The sequence below is a fragment of the Apis cerana genome, unplaced genomic scaffold, assembly GCF_029169275.1.
Source record: "Apis cerana isolate GH-2021 unplaced genomic scaffold, AcerK_1.0 Chr0_AcerK, whole genome shotgun sequence".
Lineage (NCBI taxonomy): Eukaryota > Metazoa > Arthropoda > Insecta > Hymenoptera > Apidae > Apis > Apis cerana.
Window position 1 is genome coordinate 3,946,712 of NW_026893558.1, and position 26,268 is coordinate 3,972,979.

General features: G+C 19.5%; 1 long non-coding RNA gene across 1 annotated transcript; it reads left to right on the forward strand.

Moving 5' to 3' along the window:
* The first annotated feature begins 9,892 nt into the window (after positions 1–9,892).
* LOC133667543 (uncharacterized) lies at positions 9,893–11,036 on the forward strand. Its single transcript, XR_009833232.1, has 2 exons — positions 9,893–10,539; positions 10,661–11,036. It is a non-coding gene; the product is annotated as an uncharacterized LOC133667543 (long non-coding RNA).
* The last annotated feature ends 15,232 nt before the right edge of the window (positions 11,037–26,268 follow it).

Sequence of the window (26,268 nt, forward strand, 5' to 3'; positions counted from 1 at the left end):
ATGGATGATTAATTATGCCAATAAATTTAACAATACTTTTATTTTAATTTAATATCAATCGGAACATAATCACATAAAAGTAATCTAAAAAAATTTAAATAACATTTTCATTTCAATTTAAATAAAATATATCAACTTGATGAAAAATAAAATAAGTTGTGAATGATGAAAATAATTTTTAATTCTAATTTTTCTTGCGTCATTTTGATTCCATTAATAACTAAAATATCAATACAATTTCATTATTAAAATGAATTTTTCAAATTTATTTTTATTTCTATCAAATTGTTTATATCAATTTCTTATTCTTTCTATGCATTAATTTGATAAAAAAAATTGGATAAATAAAATGAGAAATATATTATGTTATTATAATTCTCTTTAATTTTGAAAATATTTAATGTATCTACTAACAAGCAGTATACATATAATCGCAATATTACATATTAATCTAAAGGAAATATATAATAGATTATATATCATATCAGGTTTAGATTTCTTCATATTAAAAATAATCAATGGTGTTTCAATCTTTTGTTAGAATCGTTTAAGGATGATTTATTATTATGCCGAGCTATTTAAAATTTTTCTCTTTCCTTTCTTTTTATAATGAATATTTTTGCGATCATCAGTATTTCATATCCACGAGAAAACAATAATATCGGCGATATTCACGTTGAACATTTTACAATGTGGTACGTTGTTGGATCGGAATTGTATATTGCGTGCGTATCAACTTACCCATGACGGATCGAAAACAAATGCAAAACTATATGCAAAACTAAAATATTGAGAAAAAATAAGAGAAACCGATCGTGGAAATATGTATATGGGAAAATATCATCATTAGAATTAAATGATTTATAAAAATCAAAATTAACTCGACATGTGTCTACTGTCATCCTTTGTAAGTTAAAAAATCATATTTAGCATTAAAAAACATAAAAACTCATATTTCAACTTTTCTTATAATGTTTTTTTTAAGATTCTTGCAATAATATTTTGAAAAATAAAGAAATATTAGATAGAACATTTTAATTAAGGAGCATCATCCTTGAAAAGAATTATTGCAAACATTTTTTAGTTTTCTGGGAAACGGCGGATTCTGTTAGTGGCGTAGTTTTTCAGTCTCATTCTAGGAATTTTTCTTAGATTGGGATTGTCGCTCAATCAGAAAGCTGGTCCGCAATATTATTGATCATTTGTGTATCCCATTAAAGATTTGCAATCTCGCGAGATAAGCATGGAAGAAGTTTTAGAATAAGTATGAGTGTTTTGAGAGAATTTTTTGAACTTCAGAACTTTTCGAACCATTTTAATCTTCAGAATTTTCTGAACTCCTCAACTATCAAAATTTTAAGAACATTTTAATTTTTAGAATTCTTTTGAATTTGTAATTTCGAATATTGTTAATTTAGAGATAAATGTGAACTTTCATTAGCATATGAATGTTGCTTTTGATCTTTTTACAATAACTTATTAACAATGAATCTTGTAATAAATGAATTTTATTATTACATATTATAGCTTCAAGAATGAATCAGAGCTAACAAATTCTATCAAAGCAAAAAATTTAAAATTGCCAATATTTTCTGTAAATTTAAAAATTTAAAAGTTAGTTAATTTAAAAATTAGAAAAGTTAGGTTAAAATTTTATAAATTTAAAAGAAATTTTCTTTTTCTTCTTTTAATGAAAAATTTATTAATAAATGAATTAAAACTGAAATTAATATCGGCATCTTTAATTTCTATTAATTTTTAAATTCAAGAAATTGATTAAAAAATTAAATTAGAATTTTATAACTACGAAAAATTCTTATATCCAATATCTATTGATATAAACGAAATTATGCTATTGATATTTATAGCATTATAGCTTTTGAATTAATAACAAAGAAAAGCAAAAGATTGCATTATAATAGAAAAAATTATTATTATTCTAATTAAAAATTTAAAAATGTTTGTATATAAAGACAAATTATAGATTATTAATTTCTTTTTATATCAATTAATATTTGTTAACTGGCTTAATATGTTCATTAGATCTGATTAATTTCGAGCAAATTCAATTTTCAATGTAGATTCAAAATAGATAAACTTTCCAGAAAAACTTTTTTAGGAAGCGCAAAACAACGAAACTAGTCTGATCCCTTATCATTGCTGATCTTTCCAGGAAGAAGAAACCTACATGATTCTGTAAAACGTGGTCTTTATCTGGATCCTCAGAATGTTGTTTAGAATATTCGATATATTGAAATAGTTGGATGAACCTGTACACAAGTGTCCTGCAAAATTCCTTGATATTAGCACAAGAAAGACAAGATATGACTATCTTTTGTGAAATCAAGATCACCGAAAATAAAAAATTGCGATCACTTTTAAATAATACACAAAATAGATTTTTAGACGGAAAAAGTGAAATTAGAATAAAAAGAAAAAGAGTCCCTTTTTGTATTAGTAATGTATCTTACAGAAAGTTATTGATTATAACCTGCTTTATGGTAATTTATCATTATTTAATATATGATGAAATTTAATATATTGATGAAATTTGTCTTTCATTTTCTGTTTCCACGAGAAATCCACGAGAAACAACTAATCTAAGTGTTCTTTAAATCCATAGTAATAATGTAATAAGAAGTATTGATAATACACTCCAGAAACAAATTCAATTATTAAAAATAGAATAATTTACTATTATTTGTGTTTGATATGATTGAAATTATAATTATCCTCTTTTGTTTACCATTTCATGTATAGTAATGCACGTTGGAAGCATGTTTATTATATGTTAATTACTAGTGTGTTCATAGCAGTTTAATGTTAAAAGAAATCATCTAACATGATTTTAATATTTATTATTCATTTTTCTTTTAACATTTGCTCTTTAAACCTTATGGAATTAAGTAATAAGAAAAATTGTGGTAGAGAACTCTGACATGATTTATAGATATCTTTTTATAGATTTTATTTATAACATCGTTTATTGTCATATATTATATTTGGTATAATGATAGGATTGAAATTAGTTATTTTAAATTTCAATTTTGCAGAATTAGACATCATTCTTTAAGATATATTTTTCTAAAGTAAATACTAAGAATATATTATAGTGAGATATCATTAGTTTATTGGTTTTAATTTTTAACATTAATAGTAAATATTGGAATTGAAATTAAATATTAAACATATCCAAAGTTGAACGTGATCGTAAAATAATAGCTACCGTTCTATGAGAAATTGTTCTTTTTATGCTTTCAACTGATATGTACGAGATACTTTTATCTTTAACAATCAAACGAAATTGAATTATTATTTGAATAATTATAAAAATTCTCTAATTATTAACATTGTTATATTAAGATTGATAAAATAATATACAACTTTAGATTTTTAAAAATGAAAATAAATTAATGATTACTCTAATATGTGAGATATACATCATTGTATATCATTGGTATTAATGAGATCGAAATTGTCATTATCGTGGATATTGTTTCAGTAATTTTAAATGAACTAACGTAATGGACTTTATGCTTATGCTCAATCATGATTCTCAAGATATTCAATTGAGATTACTGCTTGATTAGTTGTGCGATCGCATTTCACATTCCAAAAACACAACGAAATGATGTAGAACTGACTTTAAATATTTTAATATTACGAAATGAAATACGAATATTACGAATATCTAAATTTGTTTGAATTTTTTTTCTCTTTTTCAAATATTAGAATCGTAACATTAATTTAAATTATGCAAATTTGTTGAAAATTATTTAAATTTCATGTAAATATAGTTCAAAAAATCTAGATTCTGTTTTTTAGAATCACTTCCTAACGTTCCCTAGCATATATTTTGTCGAAAATATTTAAATTTAATTTTCATTTCTAAACGATAAAATTGAAATAATAAATTGATGAAAAAACATGATTCAAATCTAAGTTATATTTTTAATTGAAATTATTTTTAAGAGAAATTTTATTACGAAAATAATACTTGTTTATTATAAACTGGAATATTTTATTATAACATTAATATAATTATATTGCAATATAAACGTATTGAAAAATTTATTGGCTATTATACTATTGTATTGATACTATTTACTAGATTTCTTTAGAATCATTTCTTAGTTCTTCCTAACATTTTTATTCCGCCAAACTAAACACATTTAAAAAAAATTATATTTAAAAAAATTTAATTATAAAGTCTTATTAACATTTTTGCATTTTAAGTTAGAACATTCCACAATCACAATTATATATATTCCACAAATTTTTTACAAAATTTTTAAGCCTATTGAAAATTATATACACAGTATTTCCTAAAATTATCCTTTAGTGCTCTCTAGAATTCTTCACATAGAAATAACTTAATTAATCCTTTTTCTCTCTCTTTTTCACAACCAATAAGTCTCGTTTAGAATACGTATCCAAGACAGAAAGGTGTAGTCATATACGTATTCGATACAGCCTCGAAAACCATCTTCGTCTACGGCATGGCTTCCGGTCAGTATCGTTCTATCGTTCTCAAATCGTCTGTGTGAATTATATCAGGAGAAATATCCTTTATCTTCTCGAACATTCAGATGGCAGTAATTTTCACTTATTTAAGCAGTAGCTGAAAATTATATTATCGATAAGAACCTTGAAATGAATTTACAAGAAAGAAGATTCATGATTTCGGCATGAAACCGAAGAAAATGGTTATCTTGGGCATGTTCTCTTCTTCCAATATGAGCGTGAAGCGGATATTTAGATGGAATGCGATCAATCCTTTCGATCCAAGATGTTTCAAACAGATATTCACAAGTTCAGAATACAACATCATCACTTACGTTACCGATTATGCGAAGGAAAGCACAAAAATCGAATTTCCCGGAATATACATAGTACATACATATATACATATATACATAGTACATATATACACAGTACAGTCGAACATAACTTATCGAAATCTATTTCTCGTTGCTGAATTTGTTGCAACGGGGCGACAATTGGATAACGTGTCTCTGAACGTTTTCGATTTAGAATTCGATTTATATTAGGCGTATAATCATTTTTCTTGACCAAAATTAACAATTTTCATACAAATTGATTTTTCATGGAAGAATTTGACATAATAATGCGAGTTTATGTTAGATATCGTATCTCTGATTTCAATTTCGATGACGGCGAATTCGCCATAACAGCGATTTTCGTGTGTATTTTTACAATTTTAATCAAAATTGATTATTCATAATATATCTTTGTTATATTCTAAGATTAAGCGATTTTAAGATTATAGAATTTGAAATTCTATTGATTCCAGAATTTTCTTTTTTTTATACACAGATAGTGTTTTAGTCGCTCGTCCTAGAATAACCAGCGAAAATTGGGTGTAATATTTCTCGCTTACAATCTGCACAAAAAATCGCATGTATCTCTATTATCTTCGGAGATACAACCGTTTTAATAATACACAATTAAAGTTTCTAAAATTTTCCCATCTTTATTTGACAATAGATTTGAAACGTTTATCATAGAATAACTAGAGAAAATTTAGTGTAAATGGCAATCTTTTCTGGTTGAAATTATAACAAAAATTATATATATCTCTACTATATTCAATGAATCATCTTATCATCTTTAAATTACCGAATTCTAAGGATTCCAAAATTTCTTCATACGAGTATGGTATTCGAAACCCATGCTTGTTGAGATAATAATACATTCAATTTTGGCTGGCTATTCTACATTATGATCGTATAACGAACAGGAAATTTTGAAATCTTTAGAATTAGGTAATGTTAAAATCACTTTATCTCTGGATATATAATAATAATATAATACATAAATCATATATATATAACTATTTTATTATATTACAGTTACATTATAGCTATATACCTATTCATATATAAATCGTATAAGTACATATACAAATTCATACACATCAGAAATAATACATATACAGATACATACAGAAACTATATATATACATAAGATAAAAAGAAAACATATTTTCATTCGTTACTTTACGTTCCTGGATTTACGTATTATATTTAGATAAAAAGAAAAAATTTCATATTTAAAACCACTGTATTTCCGAAAATATATCGTATATACAACGTAATATAAATATAGTAAGTAAACGATACAGCGCTATACAAACGCACAAAAATAACATATACACACATACATTCGTTTAAGATATACATACACATACACTATTCGAATAATACATGTGTAATAGATATATAAAAATGATACCTCGAGAAAAGTTTTAACGTTATTATATTAAAGTATTAAGTTCTTACGTATAAGAAAGATTAAGAAACACATAAATACGGACAGACAAAAATGGTATATATATGTATATAGACACACGAGAATTAAAACGATATATATGTATAAATATAGTAGGAATATAACATAATATAATACGATATAAATATAGTAGGTATGTAATAATAATTTTTAACGAATATACACACATATAAAAATCATATATACATAAACACACACAGGAACGATATATACATAAACTAAAAGGAAATGTATTTTCCGTCATACTTTGGAAATATAAAATATATATATAATAATAATAAATATACTGTAACATAAATATACCGAATATATAATAATAGTGATATACATTCGAACATTAATCACATACGTATATATACATACGTATATATACATATTTATACACGAACACATACAGAAAAGACGTATATACATACAAATAAGAAGAAGAACATTTTCATTAAATCATCGTTAAGTATCCAAGTTTAAATACATATATTCCGATATATTTCAAAGATATATAACATATATATATATATAATAATAACATAATAAATATAACATAACGCGATATAAACATACGCATAACAATAGCAATGCACAAATAGACGAAAAAACCGTATATATATTGAATAATGTGTAGTATATATATATACATATATACATATAGACATATATTGAATAAATATGTAGTAAATATAAAAACGATACAATACATGTATAACGAAAGATATAAGAGATTACCGAATTATAAGGAATCCAAAATTTCTTCATCTTTATACGACTATAATATATAACTTTTGAAATCCCTTAGCGAGAGGAGCTCTTTACACTCAATTTTGGCCGTTTACTTCTCTACAAGCAGTTCATATATTACGATCGTATAAAGAAAAAAATTTAAGAATTTTATGAATAATGTATTTTTTTAACTGTATTTTTTTAGTATTTAATTAAAACGTAAATCTCTGAAAATAAAGGAGACAAATATAGTTTTCTGCGTACTTTACAAGCGGGAAACGTTGATCTTTATGCTCAATTTTGGCTGGTTATTCTGCGGCAAGCGATTCGTACGCTATGGTACATTATCATGCTTTTAACATTTCATTTGTGCATTTTTAAAATAAGATACAAGATGTCAGAGGAATTTAGTTGTGAATATTAATTTAGATGAAAATTATTTAAGCGTATCAAAAGAACATTAATGTATCATGTAACAGGATGAACAAGATAAAATAGTAAGCATTGGAAGTAATTAGAAGATTGGAGAAGATGAAATATTTTTATGAAAAATTCATTTTACTTAAATAAAATTTTAGATTTCGATAATTTAACTACGGATGATGCAGATACACAAGTTTTCGAAATGATACTTTAACAGTTGAAAATTTAGATGGAAATAGATTATATTTGGATTTAACAACTCAATACAATTTAGAATCTACAATTTTACTACACAGTATTGAAAATTTTGAAGTTGTATGTTATCGTTCCTTATTAAAAAATAATACGATATCTATCTAATATATTTTTGTATATTTATATATTACATATATTCAATGCTTATATATTACATATATTCAATGATAGAGATTGGCATGATGAAATTAGAAAATGATAGAAATTTGAAAATAATATGATAAGCGATATGTAATTGAACGAATGAGTCAGAAAAAAATTGAAGATAAATTTATGAGCGAAAATAATAAATATAAATCTGATGATATCTTTCTTAACACTATTCCCAAGCATTTAGAACCACTGAAAAAGAAAAAAAAGAAGGAAATGCAATATAGTGCTAACAATTTAAAAAAATAATTTGATACATAAGAAGGAAAAGAAATGGAAAAGCTGAAAAAACTGATTGAAACGAACATATATATATACATATACATAATATGTGCATACATATATATATGTATACGTATATATGTAAACAGATAATATACAGTAAAGCTACACACACACACATTTCATGAAAATGTAATAATATAAATTATTGGATTATCTAAAAAATTATGTTACGCACTTAGATTACTGATATTACTACTATTAGTTTGATAATTCTTATTTGTAACTTAATGTATAGGCATACAAATTTTTTTATACTATCTTATAAAGAAATTGAATTATTATTAAAGATTTGATTTCAATGAAAATTATATAGTAACATACAGTAATATATTAAAGTTATGTATAGAATAATTTATTTTTGGACAAAAAATTTCTTTGAGTATGTAAAATAAACTCTCATTTTTCCATGTTTTGGATACAATTTTTGCTAGAAATATACTTCTTTTTATCTCCGATGATAGAGATAGACTTAAATATTTTATAATTTAAAATTTTATTTTATTTTGAATAATTACGACATGAAATTATATAAGAAAGAAAAATAATGTTGAAACTTGAAAAATTAATTTCACTGCTTTGAAATGATGTTCTATAATAAAAAAATAGTTTCATATTATTATACTCGCAATATTTCATAAAAACAAAATTACCGTTGATTTCGATAACACGAATTCAATTCAATATGTGTAAAGTGAATGAAAACTTCTGCGATTAACTGTACATATAAAGTTCTTATTAACAAGTTAATAATTAAAAAATAAATAAATTTTATGCAAAATGAATTTACATATTTACATTAAAAGAAGTATTTCGTTCAAACATATTATTTAAATTAATTTAAAAAAAATTAAAGACTGATCATATTTTATGTGTTTATATATGTATAGATGTGTGTGAATGTATACAATACAATGTGTATATATATATATGTGCATATATAGTACGCATATATTGTATCCTTTTATAAAGGTGAAAAGTAAAGAAAGATAAAGATTTTTGATAATATAAATAGTTTATATTTTTATGAAAAATGTCATATATATCATCTGATAATATTTGTGTTATTTGTTCGATAAATAAATTCATGATATCATATATTTGTTAATTAATTTTTTAAAACTAAATATATATCAAATTTATGATAATTAAAATAATTAAAATAATATTGTGAACAGGTGTGACACATTATTAATTTATAATAATGTGATTGATATATTGTAAATATATATATAATACTTTAAATCGAATGCTGTTATAGAACAGCTAAAATACGTTTAGAATATTCAATTTAAATGTCGTTTTTTGCCGTCACGTTTAATTATATTCCAATAGATATTCCGTGAATTTATATTTCATAAATCATATTCGTATATATATACACATACATATATTAATAATATATTTAAAAATACGATGTGAAGTATAAATTATAAAAATGTAAACAAATTTAATGCATAATTTCAAAATATTGCTAAGAATAATACGTAATAACACGTAACGTTAATGATTATAACCTATATGAATGTCGAAAATTTGACAGTAAAAAAAAAAAAGGAAATCAATGATTTGAAACAATAAATATTAAATAAGTGCTTAGTGAAGTGTTTTAGTTTTCTTTATTTATTTAATTTGAAAGTGTGAAAATGTAAATAATTTAACTATTTTTCTGTGGAATATTTTTACCAATTTGTATTATAAAATTATAACAATTATAACAATTATAACAATTGTTTATATAATAGAATTTTAGAACATACGTAAATATAAATCTCACATATAGTTTCTCTCCATATTAATTTTCATAGTTTTGTTATTTTGAAGATTATACTTTTTAAAATTATACGATATAATTAGAATACGAAGAATTATAATAATGCAGAAATATTTAAATTCATAATAATTTTGGTGTTTAAATATATTGATAAACGTTCGTAATAATAATAATAATAATAATAATCCATTTTAAATATATCTTGTTCTAAAATAAGATTTAATTGTCTATATTAATGTTATTTAACTATATTACGTGGAAATCGACAATGTGGAATTTATAATGGTCTAATCTCGTGATTTGTCTTGTAAAAACAAATTCTATGACGCAGTGTTTAAAGAATCATGTGGATAAAGAAAATTCATCAATTCCGAAGCACACGTAACCTTATTACGGGCACGATTGCCTTAATTTTTTTCTGTAGAAGATAAAATCGAGATAAAGGTCGAAAGATCCGTGGATTTGTTCAATTGTCATTAATAAATGCAAAAATTTGTAATGTAATGTCATCTCGTGTTTCATTAGAATCCATTGCATGCATTGAATCCATAGAATCCATAGAATGCATTGTATTTTCTTGTAAAAGTGGTGAAGAAAGTTTTGACTCTAGTGTTCTTAAATGTCGTGTAAGTTTTCATAAAATCATAAAATTAAAAATTAACCTCTATATATATTATTGGAATAAGTCAAATATTAACATCTGACTTTTATGTAATAAATATATAAATATTTTTTTTTTTTTATAAGGAAAAAATTCATCCAATATGCCTGTCTGACACTGCACACTGTCAGAATACACAGGCAGCCTTAAAATGTTATGCAGAAGCATGACTTTACAGCTATTCTATTCTATCATTTTTAAATGTAAGTAATGAAACGGAACAAGAAATTTGATTGGATTAGATATAGGAATACTTTTGGTCCTTCGGTAAAACATATATCTGAAAATATAATGGCAATAAAATACTAAGCTTGGATTAAATGTCCATCAGGTTAAAATATTCATTTTTCTTTTTTCATTAGAAAATTAAAACAAACAGAATCAAACATTGTTATTTTTGTTATTCTTCTATGATTATAATCTTTATAATTTAATATTTAATTACAAACATATTTGCGTACATTTTTATGCTTTTTATGTTTCATTTGTGCATTTTCCAAATAAGATACAAGAAGAAGAATTTAGTTGTGAATATTAATTTAGATGAAAATGATTTAAGTATATCAAAAGAACATTAATATCAATGTATCATGTAACAAGATGAACGAGATAAAATAGTAAGTATTGGTAAGAAGATTGATATGAAGTATATGATAAAAAAAATGCTTTCCAATAAAGACTCTCCAATATTTTTAATTAATTTTATAGTTATTATTGAATTAGTTAAATTAATTATTTGACTTTATCAATGAACTTTATCAATTTGATTATCAGCAAATTTAATTTCAGGACATTTAATTTTAACATTATTAGGTATTTTTATTAGAAATTTTATTGCAATAATTCCAATTAATTTATTAATTCAAAATACATTATTAACTTTAGAAATTTTTATATCAATTATTCAATGATATGTATTTTCAATTTTCTTAATTTTATATTTTTCAGAATCAAATGAATTTTAATTAATAAATAATGAAGAAAAACTTTTCATTTAATGTAATCATAAATTGCCCATGACCAATTATTTTATCTTTTAGATTATTTGAATTAACAAGAACAATTTTTTTACTTATAATTTTAAATATAATTAATACCACTTTATAATTATAATATTTTGATTTTGTGATATTATTCGAGATAGAATATTTTATTATAAAGGATTACATACATTTTTTATTATTAATTTTTAAAAATTTAGAATAATTTTACTTATTTTAGAATTAATATATTTTGTATTTTTTTTTTTTTTTTTGATTTTTTTTCATACATCAATTTTCCCAAATATGAAATTGGAATTGATATATTATGATCACCAAAAAATATTAAATTTTTAATTCAATAGAAATTCCATTATTAAATTCATTTACTTTAATTTCTCCAGGTAAGATTTACAGTAACATTAAGTCATTATTATTTAATTATTAATAAATTAAAATATAGAAAATTTTATTTAACACAAACAATTTTATTAGGGATTTATTTTACTATTTTATAAACAATTGAATATTTAAATTCTTTTTTTTTTTTTTGCTTTAATGATAAAATTTATGATTCTATTTCTTTTTTATTCAATTTTTTTTATAGCTATTAGATTTCATGGTTTACATGTACTAATTGGATCATTTTTCTTTTAGTATCTCCATATCGACTATTAAAAATTCATTTTTGAAATAAACATAATATAAATTTTGAATTAGCCATTTGATATTGACATTTTATTGATGTAATTTGATTATTTTTATTTATATTTATATTTTGTTTATTTATTGATTTAAATTTAAAAATTAAATTTTAATTATTTATATATATATATATTGTATAAATAAATACGTTTAATTTTCAATTAAGAAAATTAATTAAATTTAATATAATTATATATATATATATCTTTTTATGTTTTTATTAATCACTTTAATTTCATTAATCCTTTTAATAAATTTATTTCAATAAAAAAAAAGATTTTGAAAAAGATCTCCTTTTGAATGTGGATTTAGCCCTATTAGAAAATCTAATTTATCCTTTTCACTTCCTTTTTTTTTTTAATAACAATAATATTCTTAATTTTTGATGTTGAAATTATTTTATTTTTACCTGTTATTTATTATTTAAAATCTTATAGAACATTAATTTCATATTTTTTAATTTTATTAATTTTAATATTATCATTTGAGGGAATAAACAATTATTTAAATTGAATATTTTAATTAGATTATAATAATTACAATAACTAAAATAATATAAGGATTTAATTAATTGAATCAATCTTTAAGTCGAAATTAAATGTAAATTATTACTTCTTATATATTGTTATAATAAATAAATTTTAATAAATTTTAAATTAATTAAAGCTAATTATTTAGCAATTTATTGTTAATAAATTATTTAGATATTATATTATTCTAACTAAATTATATATTATTATCTATTTAAAAAATTTAAAAATTTTCATTAATATTTTCAATATTACACTCTATATATAAGCTATTTAAATAAATAATTTAATTAATTAATTAATAAAATTAATTATGTTAATTAAAAAATAAATTACATAAATTATACTAGTTAAAAATACATTAATTTTAATATAATATTAGTAATTTTAAAACTATGTAAATTTAATGTTAAAAATAAAAATTTACTTGATAATATTTTAATAATTGATTTTTCAATGAATACTTTATAATTAAATATTGATAAAATTAATTTTTTTTATAAATTCTTTTATAAATTATATTTATAAATATAAATAATATTTGCAATAAACCAATTATTACTTAATAAAACAAATTTATAAAAATTATGTCCTATAGTTATTCTTATAATTATTATTTTAAATATTATTAATTTATAAATTCATAATAAATTAATCTTAAAATTATTATTATTATAGAAATTTCCATAATTTCATCTTCTTTTTTAAATACAACATTAATTATTAAATATTTATTTGTTATTACTAAAATTATTCAAAAAGAACACGAAACGGTTAAAATTGTTCCAATAATTAAATTTACTGTTGAAAAATAATATATTTTTTAGAGAAAAAACATTCAATAATTAAATCTTTAGAATAATAACCAACTAAAAATATAATGTTAAAATTGAACAAATAATAATTATATCCTTTTTAATGGATAAGCATAATATATTTGAAGCATAATATAATTGAATATCTTGATTTCAATTTATAAAATGTATATATCTTCCAACACATTAATAAATAAATATTAATGACTTAAATTTTGCACGAATAAATAAATAAAATAAATAAAAATACTAATTCAGTAAATCCTAGATAATATTCTTATTATAAAACCTAATTGTCTTAATGTTGAATAAGCAACAATTTTTTTTTAAATCTAATTCAAAATTTGCTGAAATTCAGCAAATAATATTGTTAATTTTGAAATTAATAAAATAATATTTTTATATTTACGCTCTAATAAATCTACATAACGAATTGATAAATAAATTCCAGCTGTTATCAATATTGAAGAATGAATTAAAAATGAAACAGATGTTGGATCTTTCATTGCCATTGATAATCAAATTGAAAAAGGAATTTGAGCTCTTTTAGTGAAAGCTATTAACAATAAAAAATCATTATAAATTTATTTATTTTATAAAAAGATAAATTTCATCTTCCGTAATAAATTATTAAACATATAATTAATAATTAATAATAATCCAATATCACGTTTTAAAATAAACTATATGTAATAGTTAAAGTTACCTGAAGTAAATGATTTTATTTTTATGCGATAAATTACTAAAAAATAAAAAATTAATTCTAACTTATCTCAACCTAAAATAATTGATAATATATTTGGTCTTGAAATTAATATATATATAGAAATTAAAAATAAAATTATTAAATATAAAAAATATAAAATATTTATTTTTAATTCTCTTAAATTTATATATCTAATTCAATAAATAATAATTATAGAAAAATCCTTACTAAAAAAATGAGTATTAATGATTTATAATCAATTATTATTATTAAAAAATTAAATTTTATAGAATTAAATGTATAAATATTTTATTTAAAATAACAATTTTACTTAAATATAAAAATCTTAATAATATAATAAATAATCTAAATTTAAATAACAAAATTCCAATTAATTATATTTTTATGATAATTTAAAATAAATTTATATTTATATAATTTCACAAATCAATATTTTTATTAAACTATTTAAATAAATATTAAATAAAATATAATTTTGAAAACATTAAATTTAATGGAATTCAATTATTAAAATAATGTATTATTAAAATAAAATATTCAACCAATAAATAAAATTATTAATTTTAAATCTTATATAAGTTTTTCCATGATTAGTTAATATAAATAAATAAATCTAAATAAACGATATATTTTTAAAATAATAATTATAAATTTTAATCATGATACTAAACCATAAGTATTAATATAATTTCACTTACTAAATTTAATGAAACAGGTGATCCTATATTATATAGATTATATAGATAAATATAGATGAACATATTACAAATCAAAATAAAAATATTGTAGATATAAAGTTAATTATATCTTTATTAACAAATATTAAACGTCTAGTTTGTTTATAAATTATATTTACTAAGAAAAAATAATCCTGAAAATTTAAGACCACGAGAAATTATTATTAAATAACCACCATTTATTCTTATTTTAAAAAAAGTTAATATTCTTATAATTATTAATCCTATATATACAATTGATGAAATTGCAACAATAGATTTTATATCATACTGAGATAAACATATTAATCTTAAAATTAAAATTCCAAATGAATTAATTACAATTAAAATTTTTGTATAAAAATAAATTGATTCTTAAAAATTTTTATTAATCATAATATTCCATATCCTCCTAATTTCAATATAATTGAAGCTAAAATTATTGATTCATAATAACCATCATGCTTCAACATGAGTCTTTAATAATCAACCATGAAGTAAATAAATTGGAATTTTAACTAAAAATGATATTAATAAATACATAAATAATATTAAATTTAAATTTAAATTTAATTTTTCAATTAATATTAAATTTAATCTACAATTAATTTAATCTACAATTCAATAAATATAATAAATAATATATAATATAATTAATGAAAAAATTATTGTATAAAATATTAATTAAATTTGATAATTAAGGATTTTCTTAATCATCATCATTTGGCAATTAAATAAAAATCAATAAAATAAATCTAATTCATAAAATAAATAAAATACCAATAAGTTTATTGATATAAAAACTAATAATAATGAAATTATTAATAATAAATTTATAAACAAACAATTTATTCTATTATTATTTAATGACAAAAAAATTAATCAATAAACTCATAAAGTTAATATTATTAAATCGTAAGAAAAATTATTGAAATTAAAATTATAAAAAATAAAAATTCATTCAATTCAAAAATTCATTGAAATTAAATAAATTTATCAATAATATTATAATTAAATTTAAATTATTTTTTTAATAAATAATATAAATAAATATACAAATATTAATAAAATTATAATAATCCTAAGTTAATAAATTAAATCTAATATTCTTAATTTTCGATGACATAATTCATAATTTATTCTTGCTAATAATGATATACCCAAAACTAATTCACAAACAGAAAATATTAAAAAAATTAAAAATAATCATGTATTAATTTCATTATCAATAATATAAAATAAAACTATAATAACCAAAAATTCTGTTAAAATTAAAAATCTTAGAAAATTTAGATTATAGTATAATGTAAATATAAAAAATAATAAAATTATTAAAAATATTAATTTAATAAATTTTAATTATTATTTAGCTAAATAGTTTAATTTGAAATATTAATTTTGTAAATTAAAATATATAAAATAATATTTTAGCTAAGTTTATTTAAAATTTCAAAAAAATTTAAATTATTAAACATCGATAATTCCCAAAATTACCATTTTTGATTAAACTATTTTTTGAACAATAAATATTTATTGTGTATATATAACTAAAATTATAATTTATAACAAATTTATTATAACAATAATTTTAATTTTATATAAAATTTTATCATCAATTATAATTTCAACAATCTCAAGAATTTATTTAAATAATATTTATAATAATCCATCAATTTTATTAATTTATTTAATTGTATATTCAATTTATATTTCTACCATATTATTTTTAACTGGTCCAATAAATTCATTATTAATTATAATAACATGGTTTTTTTAAGAGGAATATTAGTAATATTTTCATATTATATTTCTTTAATAAATGAACTTTTAAAACTTAAAATTAAATTATTTTTACAAATTTTATTTTTAATAATATTATCGTTTAAATTATAAAAAAATAATAATAATAAATAATGAAATATATTTTAATCTGATTAAAAATATTGACTTAACCTATTTATATACAAAAACAAATATTACATTATTTATTACAATAATTTTTATATTAATTTTTATCTTATTATTAATAATAAAAATTATATATATTGAAAAAAAACTCTTCGAAAGAAAAAATAATGCAATATTTATATTAAACTCAAAATAAAAATTTTAAAAAAATTTTTTAATTCTAATGAATTTTTAAAAATAATTATATCAACAATCTATTTACCAACACCAATAAATATTAATTATATATGTAATTTTGGATCAATTTTAGGAATTTTTTTAATAATTAAAATTATTTCTGTATTTATATTATCAATATATTATTGTCTTAATACTGATATTGCATTTTGATCAATTACAAATATTATAAAAGATATAAATTCAGGTTGATTATTTCGATTAATTCATATAAATGGTGCTTCAGTTTATTCTATAGTTATATTTTTATTTTTTTATTTTATAGTTTTATTTTATAGTTATATACATTCATATTAGACGTAATATATTTTATTGTTCATATAAATTACCTAGAATATGAAAAATTGAAATTTTAATTCTTTTACTATAAATAGCAGCAGCATTTATAGGTTATGTTTTAATTTGTGGATAAATATCATATTGAGGAATTATAGTTATTACAAATTTACTATCAGCAATTCCATACATTAGTGATAAATTATATTATGAATTTAAAGTTGATTTTCAATTATTAATGCCACTTTAAATCGATTTTTTTCATTTCATTTTATTTATTTTATTATATTTTACATTTTATTTTATCATTAAATATTTTTATTTATACTTATTTTACATTTATTTGCACTTCGTTTAACTGGTTCATCAAATCCATTAGGTTCAAATTACAACAATTATAAAATTTCATTTCATCCATATTTTTCAATTAAAGATCTATTAAGATTCTATATTGTTTTATTTATCTTTATATTTATTAATCTTTAATTTTCATACCATTTAGGAGATAATTTTAAAATTTCAAATCCAATAAATATTCCAATACATATTAAACCTGAATAATACTTTTTATTTGCACGTTCAATTTTAATTTTATATCACTATTTTATATAATATAATATTTAATATAATATAATATAATATAATATAATATAATATATATATATAATATAATTTATATAATATTTTATATAATATACTGTATAATATAGTATTTTATATAATATTTATATAATAATTTTATATAATAACATTTTAAAAAATAATAAATTCAATCTATTTAATAAAATTTATTATTGAATATTTATTAATAATTTTATTTTATTAACTTGATTAGGTAAATAATTAATTGAATATCTTTTTACAAATATTAATATATTATTTATTATCACATACTTTTTATATTTTTTTATATCATTTTATTTAAGAAAATTATCTAAATTTAATTAATTTATAAAAATAAGTTAATGAACTTGAATAAGTATATATTTTGAAAATATAATATAGAAATAAAATTTTCTACTAACTTTTAATACTTATTTTATTTATTTTATTTTCTAAAATTATATATTTATAGTTATTATTGAATAATTTCTTTTATATAATATAAATATAATAAATAAATTATTACTAATATTAATATTTCAGTTCAACATATATATATTAACTTATCATAACGAATTCGAGATAAAATTCCACGAACTCAAATAATTAAAAAAATATGAAATAAATAAATAATAATAAATTTAATACGTTGATCAATAATTAAATCCATAAAATATTAATCTTAAAATTACTCTTATAATATAAAAATATAATATAAAACATAATATTTATATATATATTTATATTTCAAATAAAAAAATTAATAAAAATATTCTTCTATGATATTCAATATTAAAACTAGAAACTAATTCAGACTCATCTTTAATCAAATCAAAAGATGTTCGATTTAATTCAATTAATATTCTAATGAATATTATTGAATGTAATGGATACAATAAAATTGCAAATTTAATTTTATTTTGATAATTAATAAATTCATTAAAAGAAAATCGTTCAATTAATATTATTAATCTAAAAACTAATCTAAAAAATAAATAAATTAATTTCAAAAGAAATTATTGTTGAAACTAAATTAAAGTATTAAAGCTAATATAGCACAATTATAATTTGAAATTCATCCAACAAATAGTATTGGATACACACTTAATCCTAAAATTAATAATATAAATGAAATAAATAAATTCCATTATATAAATAATATTAAGCCAAGAATATAAAACTCATATAACTAATGATAAAAAAAATATTATTATTGGCCTATAAATATATAAATTAGAATAATTAAAAAAAATCATTCTGTTGATAATAATTTTAATGCATTTCAAATTATCTTATATAAAGATCTGTATTAAAAAAGATTAATCAAAAATAATTAAAAAATTAAAAAAAATAAAAAAATTTTTTCAACTCAATTTCTTTTCTATAAAAATTTTTTTAAAAATTATAACCAAACTTCATTCAATTAATATCCATTTTTTTTGATATTCCGAAAATTAATTCTATACATAAAAAAGAATACGTTAATTGTTTATTCCTGAAAAAATAACACAATGATAGGAAGGTTATCTGGAATCATGCAAGAAGCAAAATCACTAAATAGTGGTATCCCGTGGCTACAGACGAGACTTTTCTGGTAAGCAGATTCCATGAAGTCAGCATCTATACGCATGCATGCAAATACAAGGTGTATCTAATGCATCGCGAACTATGTATTAAGATGCACAGTGAAAAATTATTATATGTAATTATTATATATAAAAATTATCTGTATCAAATTGCAACAATTTTCTAGATATGTGTGCACACATGATGAGCATTGAAATCCGTTGAAAAAGTAATATTTAAAAATTTTTAAGTAATTATTTATTAAAATATTTAAATAACATTTATTTGTAGCTATTATAGTTGATCCGTTTTATAATCTTGCCGTTTAGCATTACAATTATTTGCGATTATTATTAATTTATTAAATTATTAAAATAATTTATCGAAGTAATTTTATTCTAGTCATTATAAATATTATTCTAGTCATTAATTTTTAGATGCTTTATTTTTTTAATTTTTATTTTTATTTTATTTTTATTCTCTTTTTTATTTTTAATCTTTCCACATTATATCGTAATAGTTTAAGTATATGTTTTGAGTATAGTTAAGTATGTTTCTATAAACTAAGTTCCTTAATATCATTAAGAAATGTTCAGTTTCGATAACATTTACATAATACTTAATTATTATTTTTTTAACTAATTGATTTTCTATTAATATTTTTCGTTATTAATTATTTATTAATCGTGAAGAATTTAAAAAAGAAATTGAAAAAAATTAAAATATTCTTTAAATAGTTAATTTAGTTATAATTTTTGAAGTACTTTAATTTTTAGATTTTCAAATTTTAGAATCTCAAATTTTTGGATATTTCGATTTTATCAAGTTTCAAATTTTCATTCGAACTGAAAGACCCTGCAACACGTGTGAACATGCATTCATATTTTAAAAGGGTTAGTCTATTCGAAGAGAGATCTCCGGTATGCGAGGCTCACATACTGATCTATACTACTCACAGATGTTGCACCATAAGCCACGAGTTCTTGTATCTCGTTTCTATCTAACGTTTATATTATTTTCTGTACCAACATATCAGGTATATTATGATTTATTAGCTCACGAACTTATTCGCTCCTTCATATTGCAATACGATGGAGAATTATTTTAGTTTCACTCAATAATAAATTGAATTTGAAGAAATGTGATTATCTTTTTTCCATCGATTAAATCATAATTATAAATTCTTGAATTTGTCTTTTCTACATGATTTTGGAGCCGAGAAAATTAGATAAAAAGTACTACTATAACAAAGATACTATATATATAACATAGAGTAAGTATAAAATATAGTATAATAAAGTATAAAGTATAAAATATAATTTAAGATGATTTATTTGTAAAAAGATTTCAAAAGATTATTGAATTTTTAAATAAAAAAGATTTCTGATTTTTTTAAAATATTTTTTTTTTCAAATTAATTGTTTCAATTTATTATCAATTAATGCTGATGAAATTTTTATGTTTTCATATTTCAGTCTTTCATTAAACAGATTTTTAATATCTTAAGAAAAACTATAATATAAAATTGAATCAAGAAATCCAGAAGAAAAAGAAATTTCTTAAAATTTTAAATAAAAGTATCTAAAAATACATGACGAAGTCAAAGAAAATTTTATCATTCTTGTATCATCATTTTTTCTATATAAAATATTAAATAATATCGTGCTGAGCAATTTAGATATAGTGATCAAATAAAATTAATTCTATATAATTTTAAAAGTACATAATCTAAATAAATATAATTTACCAAAAAATTTTTAAATTTATCATATTCTATCACGAATCCATAACGAGAAAAGACGAAATCAGAATGAGACAAATCTAGCTTCTATATTTTTTATATGTTTTTATATTATATTTTATAATTGCATTTAAAATAGAATGTTATATAATTGTTTATTTTGTAGATATACAAAATAGAGGGAAAAAATGCAAAAATTGTAATGAAAGATTGTGATTTCTTACTGAAAATTCTTGTGATGAATAGAAGGTATAAAAAGTCACGAGATCGTACGAGACAATTACGACTTTCAAAATATTCATAAATAATTTATCTGGAAATATTATCTTAATATTATTTTAAAATAGAGAACATAACTCAATTCTTATGAACAGTACTAATTCCTTTCTTCGTCATAATTGATATTGACATGATCTTTGTAAATGAAGATTTGATTTACTGTAAAGTAAAATGCATCCAAAATGAGATTCTTTTCTCTCTTTCTAAGAGTTTTTTTTTACATTGCATATTATACAAAGAACTATATGAAATATAAAAAATAAATATAATTGCATACAATATATTAAAAAGAATATCAAATATTTTTGGCGTAAAACTTTAATGATCTTTTGTCAAATAAATTAGTATGAGTTTTTGTAATTATATTTAAAATAAATCAAACTCGTAAACCTGTTTGAAAAATTGTATAAATTAATTTTGTAAAAAGAGATCCAAATACATATATTACTTAATATGTATGATTTGCTGAACTTTTTTTTTTACTGTACTTATGAAGAATTCAATTTCCATTCTTTAGTTTTAAATGATGATATAATGTAATTTCGATTTCACATAAATTTGTTATTATATACAATGAAAAATGTAAAATAAACATATCTTTATTTTCGAATATTGGTTATTATTAATGATATAAAAAAAAAAAATCAAATTAAATTTGAAGAAAAACTTGAAGCATAATATTAAATATTACATAATTTAACATAAGTAATTTTTGATAGATATGTAGATCATAGAAAAATCAATTTCCTTTTTTTTTTAAAAATGATATGATCTTTTACAATTTGTTAAAGCATTTTAAGATGTATTTATATAATAGTTTAGTCATTCAAATCACAAGTTAATTAAGAAGTTAATTACAAAAGAAAATAGTTTATTTTATGCCAGCAATCGAATATATAATTTGTTTATGTAATCGCGATTTATTTATGTATTAGAATATTCTTTTTTTATGGGTATTTCTTTGTTTTTATAAAAATGTCTTCATAAAAGAACGATAAAATAAATGGTTGTATGGTTTACTAATTTATATACAATTCATCGTTAAAGACACGATAAAAACAAAAAAAATCCGAATCAAACAGTTACAGTGCAATCACTCGCTAAGATCTATTAAATTAATATATTAGATCATTATATGCAAATATAAAATGAAAAATAAAAATTGCGTTATAACCACAAAATGAAAACTCGATCTATATAAAATGTTTGAATGAACTTCTAGAATTAATTTATATCGTTTGATCGATTTTATTTGGTGAGATGAATCATTGCGTAATACGTCATTATACTCTGTAATCGTAAATGTAATGTATATCCATTTTCATTAAGTTTATACAAAGGATTCATATAAAAATGAGTTTCTTGACTTAGAGACATAGAAAATTGTTGATATATAAATTGAATCGTATTGAATATGTAAATTGATATCGTATCTTGAAACCGAGGCCTGTTTAAAACGAGGCCTTCTGTGAAACAAGAAGCAGAAATTGGGATATTCTAGAATACTTCCATAAGAATTATAATAGATTTTTCTCGAAATAAATTATACTTGTACGATATCCGAAACTACATCCGTAACTTATGAATAAAAACGGAAAATTTTACATTTCTTCGAAATTCTGGAATACATGTATATGGAATATGTATTAATATGTAATATTATTATTTAATATGCTATAATTTACTGAATTTTTTTTTAGTATACTTGTGAACAACTGTTCAATATTTTTATTATTTATATATATATATTTGTAAAATAAATTTTTAAAAAGTCACTTAAATTGTCATATGAAGTAATGATGAATTGTCCCAATAACATAATTAATAAAACGATTGATTACGCAGTTCTCTATAAATTAATAACAGAAGCTAATGGAATATTTAATTAATCGAACAATATTATTAAGCAAATAAGAAAAATATGTCTTATCTACTTAAAGAGTATTATACTTATAAAATATTTGTTTCTTTTTAGTTATAATTATCTTCCATTAGCTAAATCATTAATTAAAAAATTTTCATTTAATTGTTTTGCAACATATTAAAAAGGATTTTAAGTAAAATTTATTTCGTTTCAAATTAATTTATATAATTTTTATAAATATTAATGAATAACGAAAAATTATAAATCACTGATATAATTTTGATTTCTATGCTTAAATATATATGAATCAACAGAAATACTTTATAACATATTAATGTATAGTATATATATATATATCAAAAAATAAAAAAATATTTTCTTACAAACTATCTAATAGAAATTATAAAAATTATCATCCCACGGATGGTGATACAATCGAAAGAAATGAAAGAAATGATTTTACTTGAAGAATTAAGTATAAAATTTTTATATTCTGTTGAAAACAGATATATAAAAGATATATATAAATTGTATGTACGTTGTCGTGACGCTCCAAATGATTCAATTTCAACTTAGTGATATCGACTCTTATTGAAATGATGACAGTTCCTGAATAAGAAATAAGTGCTGTTGATATTGAAGTAAGTTTTTTTGCGAATGATAATCGATCTTATTTTCGCAATAATTGAATTTATTTTATTTTTGCGTTGCTCATTTTGTTCGTTTATGTCGTAGCATTCTTGATTGATCTTGATTTTTTTGGAATCAAGATTATTTTCGAGATATCGAATATTTTTACTAGAAGGGATGGGATAATGTTCAAAATGAAATCCGCGAAATTTCAAAATCGTGACAATTTTTATACAAATTACTATACAAATTAATATAGAATAATTACCTACAAATTAATATAGAATATGAAAATAGAAATCTTGAAGTATCTAGTTTATTGTTAAAATATCTTCTAAAAATTTTCAATCAAAAATAATCTTAATCGCAATCATGTTATAAGGTACTAACTTTCTGTATTTTGTTCCAAAGCTGAATGAATTGAAACGCTGTGATAATATAACATATTCTTTTGTAATTAATTTATTTTTTTATAATTCTTCTTTTTTCTTTTCATATATGTTTTTTTTATAATTTTAATAATGTAGAATATAATTTATATAATTTGAGGCTTTATTTTCTAGCAAATTAATTTCGAAAATTTTTCAAATACAAATAAAATTCCAGTATAATACGAATGAATAAATTAAATCTTCTTTTTTTGAAAATTAAAATGGAATATTTATAGTCGTATTAGCACATTTTCAAATTCAATTTTCTTGAAAACTAATTTTTGAAAATGAAGAAAATTTATTTTATATTTTCTATTTATTTTCACATTGAATTTTTTTCTCAATCAATAATTAATTCGCATATAGTCAGAACTAATTAATTTCGCTTATACTTGATAACTTATTGAATTTCATTTATTTGAAAAAAAGTCTCGAATAAAAAAATTTTTTTCGATTTCTTCTTTTCTATTTTCATCTCGCTTTATCTAATAAACTTAAATTGTTTAGAATTTAACAAGTAATATTTTTTTTTATATTAATCTATGCTTATTTTAGTCGATCGATTTCTCCACAAATATCTGTAGTATTACATTCTTTAGATGCCAGAAAATAAAAATTTGTATCAATATTATTGCTTAATATTAAAAGAAATTTTTACTTTATTTTTATATTATTTTAAAAATAACAAAAGACTTAACAAATGTAAATTAAAGAAATTAAAATAGTAATTAAGAAAAATATTTGTTAATATTATTTTATAAAAAATATTAAAAATTGACTATTTAATTTCATTTGTTTATCATCATGTTTTAAATATTTTTAATATATTAAAAATTTTTTTTAATCAATGACTCTATGTTATATTCTTTTGTTAATAACCTAACCTTTTGTTAAATGAATTTTTAAAAAATTATTAATTTATTTAATATTTTAAAAACTGATGAAATGAAAAGAATCAATCATTTAATTTAAAATCATTTTAAAAGGATAAAATCAATCTTCAAAAATTCAACTATTTTCCGATTTTATGTTATAATTCCCAAAAGAAAAATAAAAAAAAATTGAGACAAGGAATCAGTTTCTTTTTATAATTATCATTTGATAAAACATTTTTTAATTGTTTATTTAGTTAAAAAGTTATAAACGAAAAATTAATAATTTTAAAAATTTTTCAACATGTAGTTTTAATCAATAGTTTAAATAACCATGTAATAATATATGGAAATATTGTTTATTTTTAATAAATAGCTTTACTGTATTTCGTATTTCGTAAATTTTCGAAAATAATATTCGAAAAAGTATAATATAATTTTCGAAATTTATATTACACGTTATATATATATTATATGTTTATATATAATATGTACTTTTGTCCTTTATTAAATATTAGATCAACATATCACTTCAAAATAGAAAAAAAGAAAAACAACTTATATAAATTTTTTATAAAAAATTTTATATTTAATTATTAATTATATATTACTAATTATATTATAATTAATACTAATATATACTAATTATAATTATATATTTACTAATTATATATTATTAAAAATATTAATTATACTTTTTATTTTTAATATATTAGAGTGTTTCATAAGTTTTTTTCGCACGCTAGGAATGACTTTAACTAGTTATTTTTATATGAACATATAAGTTTATCTATTAGCCATTTATAGCATCGAT